We start from the raw sequence: 13,848 nt of genomic DNA on the forward strand, positions 1-13,848 counted from the left end.
ATGGAGAACAGTAGGTATGGTAGGAGGCAATCCCAATCTTGACCATCCTTCTCCACAAACTTCTTCAGTATGGGCTTCAAGGTCTTTTTGAACCTCTCCACCAGGCCGCCTGTCTGCGGATGGTACACTGACGTCCTAAGTTGGGTAATCTGGAGGGCCTTGCACAACTCCCTCATTACCTTGGACTTCAATGGTGTCCCCTGGTCCATCAGAATCTCCTTCGGCAGGCATGTCCGGGAGAAAATATGCTCTAGCTCTCGTGCTATACTCCGGGCGGAGGAGTTCCTCAGTGGTAGTGTTGTCCATTACCACCAGGATGTATTGATGACCCCTGGCAGACTTAACTAAGAGCCTGTCCAGGTTCACGGCTATCCGGTCAAACGGGACCTCAATTATGGGTAACGGAACTAGGGGACTGCGGAAGTGGGATATGGGGGCAGTTAGCTGACAGGTAGGACAGGATTGGCAGAAATTAACAATGTCCCTGTGACACCCAGGCCAATAATACCTCTAAAGAACTCTTTCTTGGGTCTTATCTACACCTAGGTGACCCCTCAAGACATGAGCATGGGCCAGATCTAGTACTCTATATCTATAGGGTCCCGAGACTAACAGCTGCTCTAATACTTCCCCTCTTTTTACTGACCTGATATAGCAACTCCCCATTGACTGCAAAGTAAGGGATCCATGGTGTTGGCCCCCGGCTATTGGAAACCCCATTCATCACAGTCATATTTCCCAGTACATTTTTCAAGGTCAAGTCCTGAAATTGGGCATTTCCCCCAGAAACCCCCAGTTCAGGAATTTCAGTCTCACTGGTCACCATCTCATCCTTGTCACCAGCTAGGACACATAAGGGGAGCTCATCCATCTCCGACTGTGATGGAGTTTCAACATGGTTAAGCTGGCTTCTGTCTGCGCCCTTTGATATCTCTGCCTTCTCCCACAAGTCCCAGAAAAGGCTGAAGTCCCTCCCGATTATCACGGGATGCAGCGAACCTTCGACCACCCCGACCTCATGGGACTCCGTACCCCGACTTGTTTTAACCGACAATCTGGCGAGAGGATAGTCTTTGGCGTCCCTGTGGATACAACGTACATCCACGTGTTTCCCCAGGATCAACTGGTGGGGAAGTGTGGCCCTTATCAGGGTAACCAAACTCCCTGAGTGTAAGAGTCCTGGCACCCTATTTATTAGCATGGTACATGCCTGCGGCCCCTCACTGAGCTCATAGTCCACACTGCAGGTGGGGTAGGCATAGTAGGAGCAGCACCTCACTAGGCTACAGTCCATCTCTTTGGAGGATAAGGGACAACAGGCGTATATGTCCAGGACCACGACATCTCCAGCAAAGCAAGTCTTTACCCTTGGCCTTTGACAACCCCTCAGTGACCCCCTGGGATCTAGGACTCCCCTCAGTGGTGGCTTTACTACCCCTCTTTTGGGGCTCAGGCTCTCGCTGGGGACCCACGTATGAGGATGCACCACCCCCTGGCTTTCTTAGTTACCTCTCGACCACCTGGAACCATCCCACTAGGCCCACCAGTTCGTCTACATTTCGGGGATCTCCCTGGGCAACCCAGTTCTGCACCGGCCTAGGAAGGGAGTGCACAAACCTGTCCATGACAATGCGCTCGACCATCTGGGTGAGAGTGGAGGATTCTAGTTGCAGCCATTTTTGCACCAGATGCAGTAGGTCAAACATTTGGGACCGAGGCAGTTTATCCCCACAATATGCCCAGTGGTGATCCCTTTGTGCTCTGACTGACATAGTCACTCCTGCGCGTGCCAAAAATTTCAGTTTTTAGTTTGGCATACTCCTGTGCATCCTGCAGGGCCAAATCATAATTGGCCTTCTGGGGCTCACCAGTCAAATAAGAGAACAGCACATCTGCCCACTGCTCTGGTGGTAGCTTCTCACACTCCACCACCCGCTCAAACTCAGTTAAAAAGGCCTCCACATCATTACACGGGGTCATTTTTTGCATGGCTCATCTTACCCTCTTCTGGACGTACGTGTCATCACCTGGACTTGGGGGAGGGTCTGCCGGCCTTCCACGAATTGCCTCTGCCAGCAAGTCAATCTGCTGCTGATGTTGCTGCTGTATTTATTGTATAAGCCATTTACTGGTCTCTTGTTGCGCCATCTATTGCTGCTGTAATTGCTGCTGATGTGTAGCTGCTGCTGCTGCTGTGCTTGTAGCAGATGTGGTACTCCATCTTGCCTGACATCTATCCTGGCTTGTGGCCGCAACACTTGTTTGCTGGAAACGCTGCCCGCACTTCTAACACCACCTGAGGTAGAGTGACTCACTCAGCTGGACACAGAGGTATAACCGGAACACTATCTCTTTAAGAAAATGCTTGGTTTATTGTAGACAGCATAAACCAAGCTTGGGAAAGTAAACATGGCCCTCTGGGCAAAACAGCAAAGCAAAGAAACACAGTCCTTTTCCTAGCGGGGATCAGCCCGCTCACAGGCACCAATGCCCACGGTTCAGGTTTAGCACACACTTTCCTGGAGTGATCTCTCTCCAGGCCCACACAGAACAATGAAAGCTCTGGCTGTCAGCCATTTAAGCCCAGACCATGTGACTCCTCCATCATGTGATTGATCATGCACAGTGACTCTGTCACAATAGATACAGTAGATATATAGATAGATACGGTAATTAGATAGATAATAGATAGAAAATAGATAATAGATAGATAGATAATATATACCGTATATAGATAGATGGATAGATATTGTAAGAAACACATTTAGATAAATAGATAATAAAGCTGATAGATATATAGATATGATGGCTATGGGGTAGATGCTGTAGATGGATATAATATGAGATTATCTATGCATTTCATCTGTTTCCACATATTGTAGTCCCTCCCTGGTACTAATATATACGGTACTTAGATTTCTTACCAAGCTCAGGATCCCGTTATAATGGAGAAGAGGCCGATAGAGAGAACCGATCAGCTGCCATCCGCCTGCTGCTCCCTTATACCTGAGCATCCAGAGTATGGGGACTTTCTCGGATAGTGCATACTGCTGATGCCTTTATAGAGAAATGATGGGAGCAGTCGTACAGAATATTCAGTGGTCATAAATGAACTTTCTGCCATGGAGGCGATTATCACTTCTATGACTCTCTGTTCGCTTTCTCGTTCCAGCTTTTACAAAGTTCTCGTGGCTAAAGGAAGATGTCAAGAAATGGTCAGCCAGCAGAGTGCATAAAATATTTAATTCCTACCCACCCCTCAGGACTTTTGAGCTAAGAAAAGAGAGATCCAGCCGGCAGGAGAAGCTGGAGCATTTGCTTTGGATGGAACAATCTTGTTGGCAGAGACAAATTGTGTTGCCACCCAAAAGGACATGAATATAGATATTGAAAACTGGGAGAGGGGCACGACTGCGGAACAGCATAATTTGGGGTTAACAGGCTAATATATGCGCAATGCCGCTGATTACATCCTCCTTCCAACAACCAGTTAATGCTCTTAATCCTGGTAATGTAGACATTTTGGCGGCACCAGAGGTGAAACCCTTCCAAACGGGAATATTATAGTAGATTTGGCTCCCGGCACCCAGCCCATCATGGCTGTCAGTTTGCAGAGAGCCATCAGTGCCCATTTTAATGAATGGGAATTTAGGACAGGCCTATATTTGGAATTCATTCAGTGCAGAGATAGGACAGAAAATATTGGAGCGAGTGCAGCGAGCGCCTGAATGTTATTTTTGGAATTGCTAATGGTTTTGATATCAGATGGCAAATTTATTCGAAGTACTGAAATAATGAACAAGGAGGGTGTTCTGTAACTACTAATTCCACAATGCTGGGAGTAGTGGTTGCAAATAGTGACGGATTGTGGTTCCTCGGGACTAGTGGAGTTGGGTAAGGTCTATTAGACTGTTTTTAATTAACGTGTAAGAAAGTGATTGGTTCCAAAGTCATCTCCAAATTTAGTTGTCTTCCACAAGAACTTTGGGTCCATTTATGTGTCAGAATCCGGCCCACCGGAGGGTCCTCTAGTAACCTCAGGAGTGTAGTATGCGGCCACACGAGTGATTTCCCTGGGTGGTAAAGTCTACTCATTCCCATTGTCAAATGCATGCTGCTGCTTCTTGGAAGCAGAGCGCAGCAGTTAAGATGAACTTATTATTAGCAGCTGCGCTCTGCATAGGCAACAACCAAGATCACAATATGAGGTGAGCTCTGTCTTCTCAGTCACTGCTTATGCACATCACACTCGCTAATGGCTCACTCTTCTTGACCAGTGCGCTCTGCATAAGCAGCAACTTGTAGATTGTTTTATTTTGCTTTAATTATTGTATTTTTGTTAAAGGGAACCCGTCACCCCCAAAATCGAAGGTGAGCTAAGCGCAGCGGCATCAGGGGCTTATCTACAGCATTCTGTAATGCTGTAGATAAGCCCCCGATGTATCCTGAAAGATGAGAAAAAGAGGTTAGATTATACTCACCCGGGGCGGTCCCGCTGCGGTCCCGGTCCGATTGGTGTCGCAGTCCGGGTCCTCCCATCTTCTTACGATTACGTCCTCTTCTTGTCTTCATGCTGCGGCTCCGGTGCAGGCGTACTTTGTCTGTCCTGTTGAGGGCAAAGTACTGCAGTGTGCAGGTGCCGGGAAAGGTCAGAGAGGCCCAGCACCTGCGCACTGCAGTACTTTGCTCTGACCTCAACAGGGCCAATCAGTACGCCTGCGCCGGAGCCGCAACAGGAAGCAAAGAAGAGGACGACATCGTATGAAGATGGGAGGCGCCGGACCGCGATGCCCATCGGATCGGACCGCAGCGGGACCGCCCCTGGGTGGGTATAATCTAACCTCTTTTTCTCCTCTTTCAGGTAACATTGGGGGCTTATCTGCAGCATTCCAGAATGCTGTAGATAAGCCCCTGATGCCGGTGGGCTTACCTCATATACTATTTTGGGGTGACAGGTTCCCTTTAACATTGTCACTTATGACTGTTGTGTTTGAAACTGTTAAACTGTAAAGCACTGCGGAATATGTTGGCGCTATATAAATAAAGATTATTATTATGATTATTATAACTGTGATGACAGAAGGTGAGCAGCTATTGAATGAAAACAGTACTGAGTTATGTGCGCTGCTAGGGCTAGGTTTTGGGCTAGGGCTAGGCTTAGGGCTAGTTTTAGAGCTAGACTTAAAGCTATGGTAAAAGCCTAAGGTTAGGGGTAGTGTGGATGATACTGTTATGGTTAAGGCTAGGCTTAGGGATAGTGTTAGGGCTAGACTTAAAGTTATGGTGAATGCCAGGGTTAGAGTTAATAGTTTTAAGACTAGGGTTAGGGCTATAGTTAGGGATAGAGTGAAAGCTAGTGTTATGGTTAGAGCAAGGGAAAGTAACCGTATCCGAAAAAGTAGGCATAACACTATCCTTCAACCTATCCCTAACCATGGTCCTTACACTATCACTAACTCTAACCCTAGCTTTAAGTCTAGCTCTAACACTATCCCCAAGCCTAGTCTTAACCCTATCATTATCATACATTATCATAGCCTTAACCCTAGCTTTTAGGGCTATGGTTGAGGATAGGGTAAAATATAGTTAGGGAAAGGGTTTGGTAATTAAATAGCTGCAAAAAAGTAATAAAGAATGCAAATTTAATAAAGACAACATTGCATTATTTTTTTTAAATTCTATGCTTTTAGCCAAATCTTGAAAAAAAAACAGAGTTTCAGTAGGCAAGCTACAATTAAAATGCATTCTGTATGCTAGTGGGATAAAGGGGTCAATATTGGAATGGTGAAACGGAGTACTAATGGATCAAAGTTTAGGGGGCTCTAAATATTTGCATTGTCTTAGGTGGTGTCAACCTTCGTTGGGTAGCATAAAGGTACAACTGGGCTTGCCTTTCTTTTTTTAATATTTAATTTAGGAATAAAACAAATATATAGATAAAACCATAGATTAGACATGTTTTCCAATCCAAAACAACTGTACAACATCGTGAACAAGAATCCACATTGTGACCTTGTTTCATGCAATTTTTATATTAACACACGAAGTAGAAGGAGAAGGAAGAGAAAAGAGTAGAAGAGTAGACTGGGGGGAAATGAAAGTGTGAAGTAAGGAAAAAAAAGTTGAGGGGGAATGGTAGGGTGGAGAGATCCACCCCAATCCAGGCATCCATTCAAACAAAAGACCCAAATGACAATAAAGTCTGAGGGTCAAGTTGCACAAGGCTACCATATTCGTTGGAGTGCTTGAATTCCATCCAATGTATATGCTCCCCCAATCCATGTATATGTCCACATCCTAGTATATGCTCCCCATCCTGGTATATGTTCCCCCTTCTTTGTATATGTTCCCTCATGCTTGTATATGGTCCAACAGTCGTGGTATATCCCCATCCTGGTAAATGCCCTTCATCCTGCTATATATGCTCCCCATCCTTGTATATGCCCCACTTCTTGGTATATGCCCTTTACCCTGGTATATATGCCCCTAACCTTGCATATGCTCTTCATCCTGGTATATATGCCCCGTCCCCCATCCTACTGGCACCGCTGTTTAAAGCATAGAAAAAAAAACCACAATACACACTGCTACTCACCTTCTTCCTCTCCCTCTCCTCCTCATCTTCTGAAGTTGTCAGTTGACTTCAGCGCCTGAGCAATGGGGGTGCATGACTTCATTGCCATGCGCCCACTTGTGTGTACGCCGACGACAGCTGCTGGCCTCTGAGTGGCAAGTTCGTGCTCTGCAATACACTTCAGCCGGATGTACATGCATCCTCGGACGCACATCTAGCTGAAGTAGGGGCTGGCGTTGCCAGGCTCCTCACCAGCCGGCCCTGGTCCACTGATGTGGAACAACGATGGCACGTGTGCCCACAGGGAAGCACGTGTACCATAATTTCGCCACCACTGTCTTATAATGACCGAATATACAGAGTATATAGTGGAGGAAATAAGTATTTGATCACTTGCTGATTTTGTAAGTTTGCCCACTGACAAAGACATGAACAGTCTATAATTTTAAGGGTAGGTTAATATTATCATTGTGAGATAGAATATCAAAAACAAAATCCAGAAAATCACATTGTATAAATTATATAAATTTGCATTTTGCAGTGAGAAATAAGTATTTGATCCCCCTGGCAAACAAGACTTAGTACTTGGTGGCAAAACTCTTGTTGGCAAGCACAGCAGTCAGACTTTTTTGTAGTTGATGATGAGGTTTGTGCACATGTCAGGAGGAATTTTGGTCCACTCCTCTTTGCAGATCATCTTTAAATCATCAAGATTTTGAGGCTGTCGCTTGGCAACTTGGAGTTTCAACTCCCTCCATAAGTTTTCTATGGGATTAAGGTCTGGAGACTGGCTATGACACTCCATGACCTTAATGTGCTTCTTTTTGAGCCACTCCTTTGTTGCCTTGGCTGTATGTTTTGGATCGTCGTCTTGCTGGAAGAATCAGCCACAACCCACTTTTAATGTTCTGGTGGAGGGAAGAAGGTTGTCACTCAGGATTTTATGGTACATGGCTCCATCCATTCTCCCTTTAATATGGTGAGTAGTCCTGTGCCCTTAGCAGAGAAACACACCCAAAACATAATATTCCCACCACCATGCTTGACAGTGGGGACATTGTTCTTTGGGTCATAGGCAGCATTTCTCTTTCTCCAAACACGGCGAGTTGAGTTAATGCCAAAGACCTCAATTTTTGTCTCATCTGACTACAGCATCTTCTCCCAATCACTCACAGAATCATCCAGGTGTTCATTGGCAAACTTCAGACGGGTCTGTACATGTGCCTTCTTGAGCAGGGAAACCTTGCGAGCACTGCTTGATTTTAAACCTTTACAGCATAATGTGTTACCAATGGTTTTCTTGGTGACTGTGGTCACAGCTGCCTTGAGCCAAGTTCCCCCGTGTAGTTTTAGGCTAATCTCTCACCTTCCTCATGATCAAGGATACCCCACGAGGTGAGATTTTCCATGGTTCCCCAGATCGATGTCAATTGACAGTCATTTTGTATTTCTTCCATTTTCTTACTATTGCACCAACAGTTGTCTCCTTCTCACCCAGTGTCTTACTTATGGTTTTGTAGCCCATTCCAGCTTTGTGCAGGTCTATGATCTTGTCCCTGACATCCTTATGAAGCTCTTTGGTCTTGCCCATGTTGTAGAGGTTAGAGTTTGACTGATTAATTGAGTCTGTGGACAGGAGTCTTTTAGAAAGGTAACTATGTAAGACAGCTGTCTTTAATGCAGGTAACGAGATGATTAGGAACGTCTAACTGGTCTGTAGGAGCCAGAACTCTTAATGGTTGGTAGGGGATCAAATGCTTATTTCTCACTGCAAAATGCAAATAAATTTATATAATTTATACAATGTGATTTTCTGGATTTTATTTTTTATATTCTATCTCTCAGTGTTAAAATTAACCTACCCTTAAAATTATAGACTGTTCATGTCTTTGTCAGGGGGCAAACAAAAAATCAACAAGGGATCGAAAACTTATTTCCCCCACTGTCTACGCTTTATAACAGGGGTGGGCAATTAATTTTCCCGAAGGGCCACATGAGAGACCATGACCATTGTGGAGGGCTGAACCAATAGGCCGAAATTAATTCTGCTCAATATTAATATCGATATACTTATAATTATTATATTATTGATAATTTTATTAATATAAATTGTATAACTTAATATTGAGCAGAATTAAGAATGCTGACATCCCCCTATATATCGTTTGAACCCGAACACACCCCTTTCTGTATATCATATGAGCCCCCCAACAGCCCCTTATATATGTGGCACGAGCCCCACACAGTCTCCCCCCATATGCAACATGAGCACCACACAGCCTCCCCCATATGCGGCATGAGCCCCACACAGTCTCCCCCCATATGCGGCATGAGCCCCACACAGTCTCCCCCCATATGCGGCATGAGTCCCACACAGCCTCCCCATGTACACTGCATGAGCCCCACACGGGATCCCCATGCACAGCCTGTGCCCCACACAGCCTCCCTATATACAGCATGAGCCCCACACAGCCTCCCCATATACAGCATGAGCCCCACACAGCCTCCCGATATACTGCATGAGCCTCACACAGCCTCCCTATGTACTGCGTGAGCCCCACACAGCCTCCCCATATACTGCCTGAGCCCCACACAGCCTCCCCATATACTGCCTGAGCCCCACACAGCCTCCCCATATACTGCATGAGCCCCCACACAGCTTCCCCCATATGCAGCATGAGTCCCACATAGCCTCCCCATGTACGCTGCATGAGCCCCACACGGGATCCCCATGCACAGCCTGAGCCCCACACAGCCTCCCTATATACAGCATGAGCTTCACACAGCCTCCCCATATACAGCATGAGCCCCACACAGCCTCCCGATATACTGCATGAGCCTCACACAGCCTCCCTATGTACTGCATGAGCCCCACACAGCCTCCCCATATACAGCATGAGCCCCACACAGCCTCCCCATATACAGCATGAGCCCCACACAGCCTCCCGATATACTGCATGAGCCTCACACAGCCTCCCTATGTACTGCATGAGCCCCACACAGCCTCCCCATATACAGCATGAGCCCCACACAGCCTCCCGATATACTGCATGAGCCTCACACAGCCTCCCTATGTACTGCATGAGCCCCACACAGCCTCCCCATATACTGCCTGAGCCCCACACAGCCTCCCCATATACTGCATGAGCCCCCACACAGCCTCCCTATATACACTGCCTGTCGCCCCATAGCCTCCCCATGTGAAGCATGTCACCTCCATATGCAGCACCATGTGCCGCATGTCATCCCCATGTGAAGCACCATGTCACCCTCCATGTCACTCCATGTATGCAGCACCATGTCACCCCATGTGTGCAGCACGTCGCCCCATGTGTGCAGCATCATGTCGCCCCATGTGTGCAGCACCATGTCACACCCCCATAGCCTCCCCATGCCCACCCAAACAGCCCATACACATGGGAAAAAAAACCACCACATACTCACCCTGGTCCTGTTCCCTGGCGCTCTGCTTCTCTCCCTGCCTCCGCTCACATGCTGATTGGTGGAGGAAGTGGCCGAGGCCCCTCCTCCACCAAAGGAGTCAGCGGCAGGCGCAGCCCAGAGGCGCACAAGGAGACAGCGAGTGGGCAGGCACCGCGCAGCCCGTGGACCTCTGATTTCCAGCCCCACGGCTGTCTCGGTCCACGGGCCGGACTGAGACAGCTAGAGGGCCGGATGTGGCCTGCGGGACACACTTTGCCCAGGCCTGCTTTATAACATTATTTAGTTGTGTTGTGGGGTCCACTTTAAAAGTAACTTATTATTTTATTATACTTATTAACATTTCACTGCCCTAAATTGTGGCTTTTAAGGCCACCCTTGGGATCACACAGATCTCCTTAACCTCAAGGAAGCACCCACTTTTGGCCCAGACTGGTTGAGGGGACAAAGATTGGGGGGAGAGTGGGCAGAACATGGCTGAGCTGCCATTTCTTGAAAAAGTTTTGTACTCAGTGACAAAAGTTTCAAGCTAGTTTCATGAAATCATTACATACTTTAAGGCAACACATCATATGCTTCTAATTTAAACTGTCCCACAGGAGGACCACTTTTGGGTATAGATTTTCTCTTTTTCTTTCTGAAAGTGTGCAAGTGGAGCGCCCCCATGAGGCCATGGGGTACTCGGTACCGGGTCCTTCAGTTCACAGGGGGATGTCACGGTGGCTGACCCGGTCTGTGGCCCTGGGACATCCGTGTAAAAGGGAAAGGTCTTTAAAGGGGAAATGTTCGTGACGCCACCTGTGGTATTCAGTCAGGGTGACTGACGCTGCTTTAAGGGGTCCGCTGGGGTGATGTTATGGCAGCTAGATGGTATACCTTCCCACAGGTGAAGTATGTCCCTAGGGCTTCCCGGTGTGTAGATGGTGGATGGTGAGAGGCGCAGAGAAGAGCGAGGACACAAGGTTGCAGTCTCTTTAGCTTTACTGAAGACTTCAGCATCCACAGTCCAAGGCACCAGATCATGGGGCAGGCAGAGTCCGTCCGGTTTGGAGGCAAATCCAGAGTCCCCTTGTCCAGGTGGATATCAGTAGCCTTCCCTTGCGCTGCAGTGTTGTAGTTCCTTACTGCCTAAGGCTTCACATAAGGTCCTCACAGATGTAATGTCTCTCTCTCTGTCCCGCATATAGGATAGGACAAACCCGTATGACTGGTGGCTTGAGGCGGTTTACAGGGACTCTATCATGCCCCAGCCTCTAAGGGGTGCCACTGTGCCTCCTGGGTGTAGGGCGGACAGTTAATGTGAAATTAGCTGTCCTGCCGGTCTCTGGAGCAAAGCATAAAGGTCCTTACTCCCTCGGTGTTCCGGCTACCGGGCTTCTGCGCCTCAGAAGGAGGCAGCCTGTGTAGGGCTGGTCCCCTTCTGGTATCCTCTCCTTTGCTACGACTTCCTTCACGCTCGCTGCAATACAGTTCTGCCTTCTGTGTGTCTCTTCCTAGGAGCTGCAGCTCTGAGGGCATGCACAGCTCCGTGTCCTTCTCCTTCTTTCTCTGACACGATCCCACCCCTGTCAGGGACCAACTCACTGATCGGAGCTCAGCCAGCAACTAACTAACTTTCCCTACAGGCGACCAGTTTTACCTATGTGGGGGGGTGACCTAATAAATAGGAGCAAGAGCTCCCCCTGGTGTGCGAAATGTGTTGCATGTTTGTGATACCTGGATGCAGTTATCCTTCTTTGCCTCCAAACGTAGCATCACTCTCCCCGAGAGGAAAGCAATACCACAGCGACAACCAGGACCCTGGGGCGCCGTACAAGGAAAGTAGTCTTTTAGGCATTCAGGCTTAGATTTATTTTTTTTTCTTCAACAGATTTTTTTTTCTTCCTTCAGATTGATCCAGAACAGAAACGTGCAAATTGTATTCAAACGTATGCAAACGTATCCAACGTGCTCGAATCCGCCCGCTCATTGACATGACTGCTATTGTTTTCTCTGGGTGGCAAATAGTCCGACACAGACCAGACGTTGACTCCTTAGAAGGTTTTTATGTTTGACAATTTGTTTTTAATATATACATGAGACATAAGGCTGAACTATGGGACGTAAAGTTAGGTATTTGGGCCCACTGGGCATTGAACTCCTGAGCCCTTTACTAACAACTATAACCATGATATATTTGGATTGTGTTAATAAGATTTATTTTAGACCCATTGATTTTTGAACATCTCTCTACAGCTCACACAGCGGCTAGAGATGGATACCCCTTAATGAGATAATAACGGAGCTTATTGGCAAGGGTTGTCTTAATGAGAATCCCCTTTAAATAGTCTTAAAACTGACTAATGAGCAGTGATCCCTTTCTGTCCATGGGCCCTTAGGAATTTTCTTAATGCCTTACTCTTTCCATATTGTAAACTGAGGTTGATAGAAGATGAGGGTCGGGGTAACAGAGCCAATGAGGTCCAGCATGGCTTTACGGACTTTATATTGAGGTTTTTTGTTTAAAAAAATAGTTTTTATTCTGAACCTTTTGTCTCTTATAATAATGTTTTTTGAGTTGACCAACTGATACTTTTTTTTAGTATCACAAAAAATGTGATAGTCAAAAATACCATAATAAAAAAAATCTAAACCATGTTTCACATATGGATATACTTTTTCTGGGTGTTTTTTTTGCTGTTGTTGCAATTTTTGGCTTTCAACCCACTCCTTTCATTGCCACTATGTGTGCTCCTCATGAAACAGAGTTAAATACAACTTTTATTAGCTGAGTATTTTGATCAAAAATATCTGCATGCCTCCTCCCTCAAAAAATGTGAAAAGCCTATTTAAAGGAGAACTTTCACTGGATTTTTAAAATTTCAAACTGACTGCCTCCTCTAATTACTGCTGTTCCAATGAATCTGGAACAGTTTTTCTTTTTCTTCTGTGACCCTGCATTCCAAAGCTATGCTGCTTGCTAATAAAAAAAGCTAATTTTCACTTCCACTAACTGGGCGTGTCCCACGGAACTTTCCTGTGGGCATGGCCGTGTTTTGATTGGCCAGTGTCAGAGGAGGAAAACGCAAAAGCTCTGTGGTATACCCCAGATTGGTTGAAGAGAAATTTGCCGTGTTATTAGCGGGGAACATAACTTTTGAACCGAGAGACACAAAAGAAAAAGAAAAACTGCCCCATAATTAGTAGAACAGTGGAAATTAGAGTAAGACCACAGTTTAAATTAAAACAATCAAGTGAAAGTTCTCCTTTAAATATGTTTTTCACATGTTTTTTGAGGGAGGAGGCATGCAGATATTATTTTCGAGCCCATAAAAAATAATATGAGAATCTATTTAAAAGGCTTGTCAGGAAAACATAGTTAATATTCATATGCGTAATTGGTTATATACATGGAGCCCACAGTGACTGTTGAATTAGCAGAAAGCGTTATTGACAATCCTTAACAATGCTTATAAACAAGCTTGTCCGCCTCAATCATAATAGTGTCTGCCTTTCTAAACGGCCTTCCAATGTTAAGGGGCTTATCAGAAGACCTTTGACCTCTCTCCTGTCTGCTGTGGGGGATTCCATTATCATAGACACAAATAGCATCACTTAGTGACATCATCTGAGACTCCACTGGTCGTTCGGTTTCAGCCGGGTTCTCAGCAACGAACATAAGAAAAGCTTCTCTTTTGCCAAATAATGAAACATTTGTCATTTTAATAACTCTTAATGATATGCATAGAAAGTAAAGAGCACATGAATATGTAATTGCTCATTAGCCGGCTAATGAATAATCACCGAGAACAGTGTTTATCTGTAAAAGCAAGCGGGATTTTTTATTCTGTTTA

The sequence above is a fragment of the Ranitomeya variabilis genome, chromosome 1, assembly GCF_051348905.1.
Source record: "Ranitomeya variabilis isolate aRanVar5 chromosome 1, aRanVar5.hap1, whole genome shotgun sequence".
In the NCBI taxonomy this organism is placed as follows: domain Eukaryota; kingdom Metazoa; phylum Chordata; class Amphibia; order Anura; family Dendrobatidae; genus Ranitomeya; species Ranitomeya variabilis.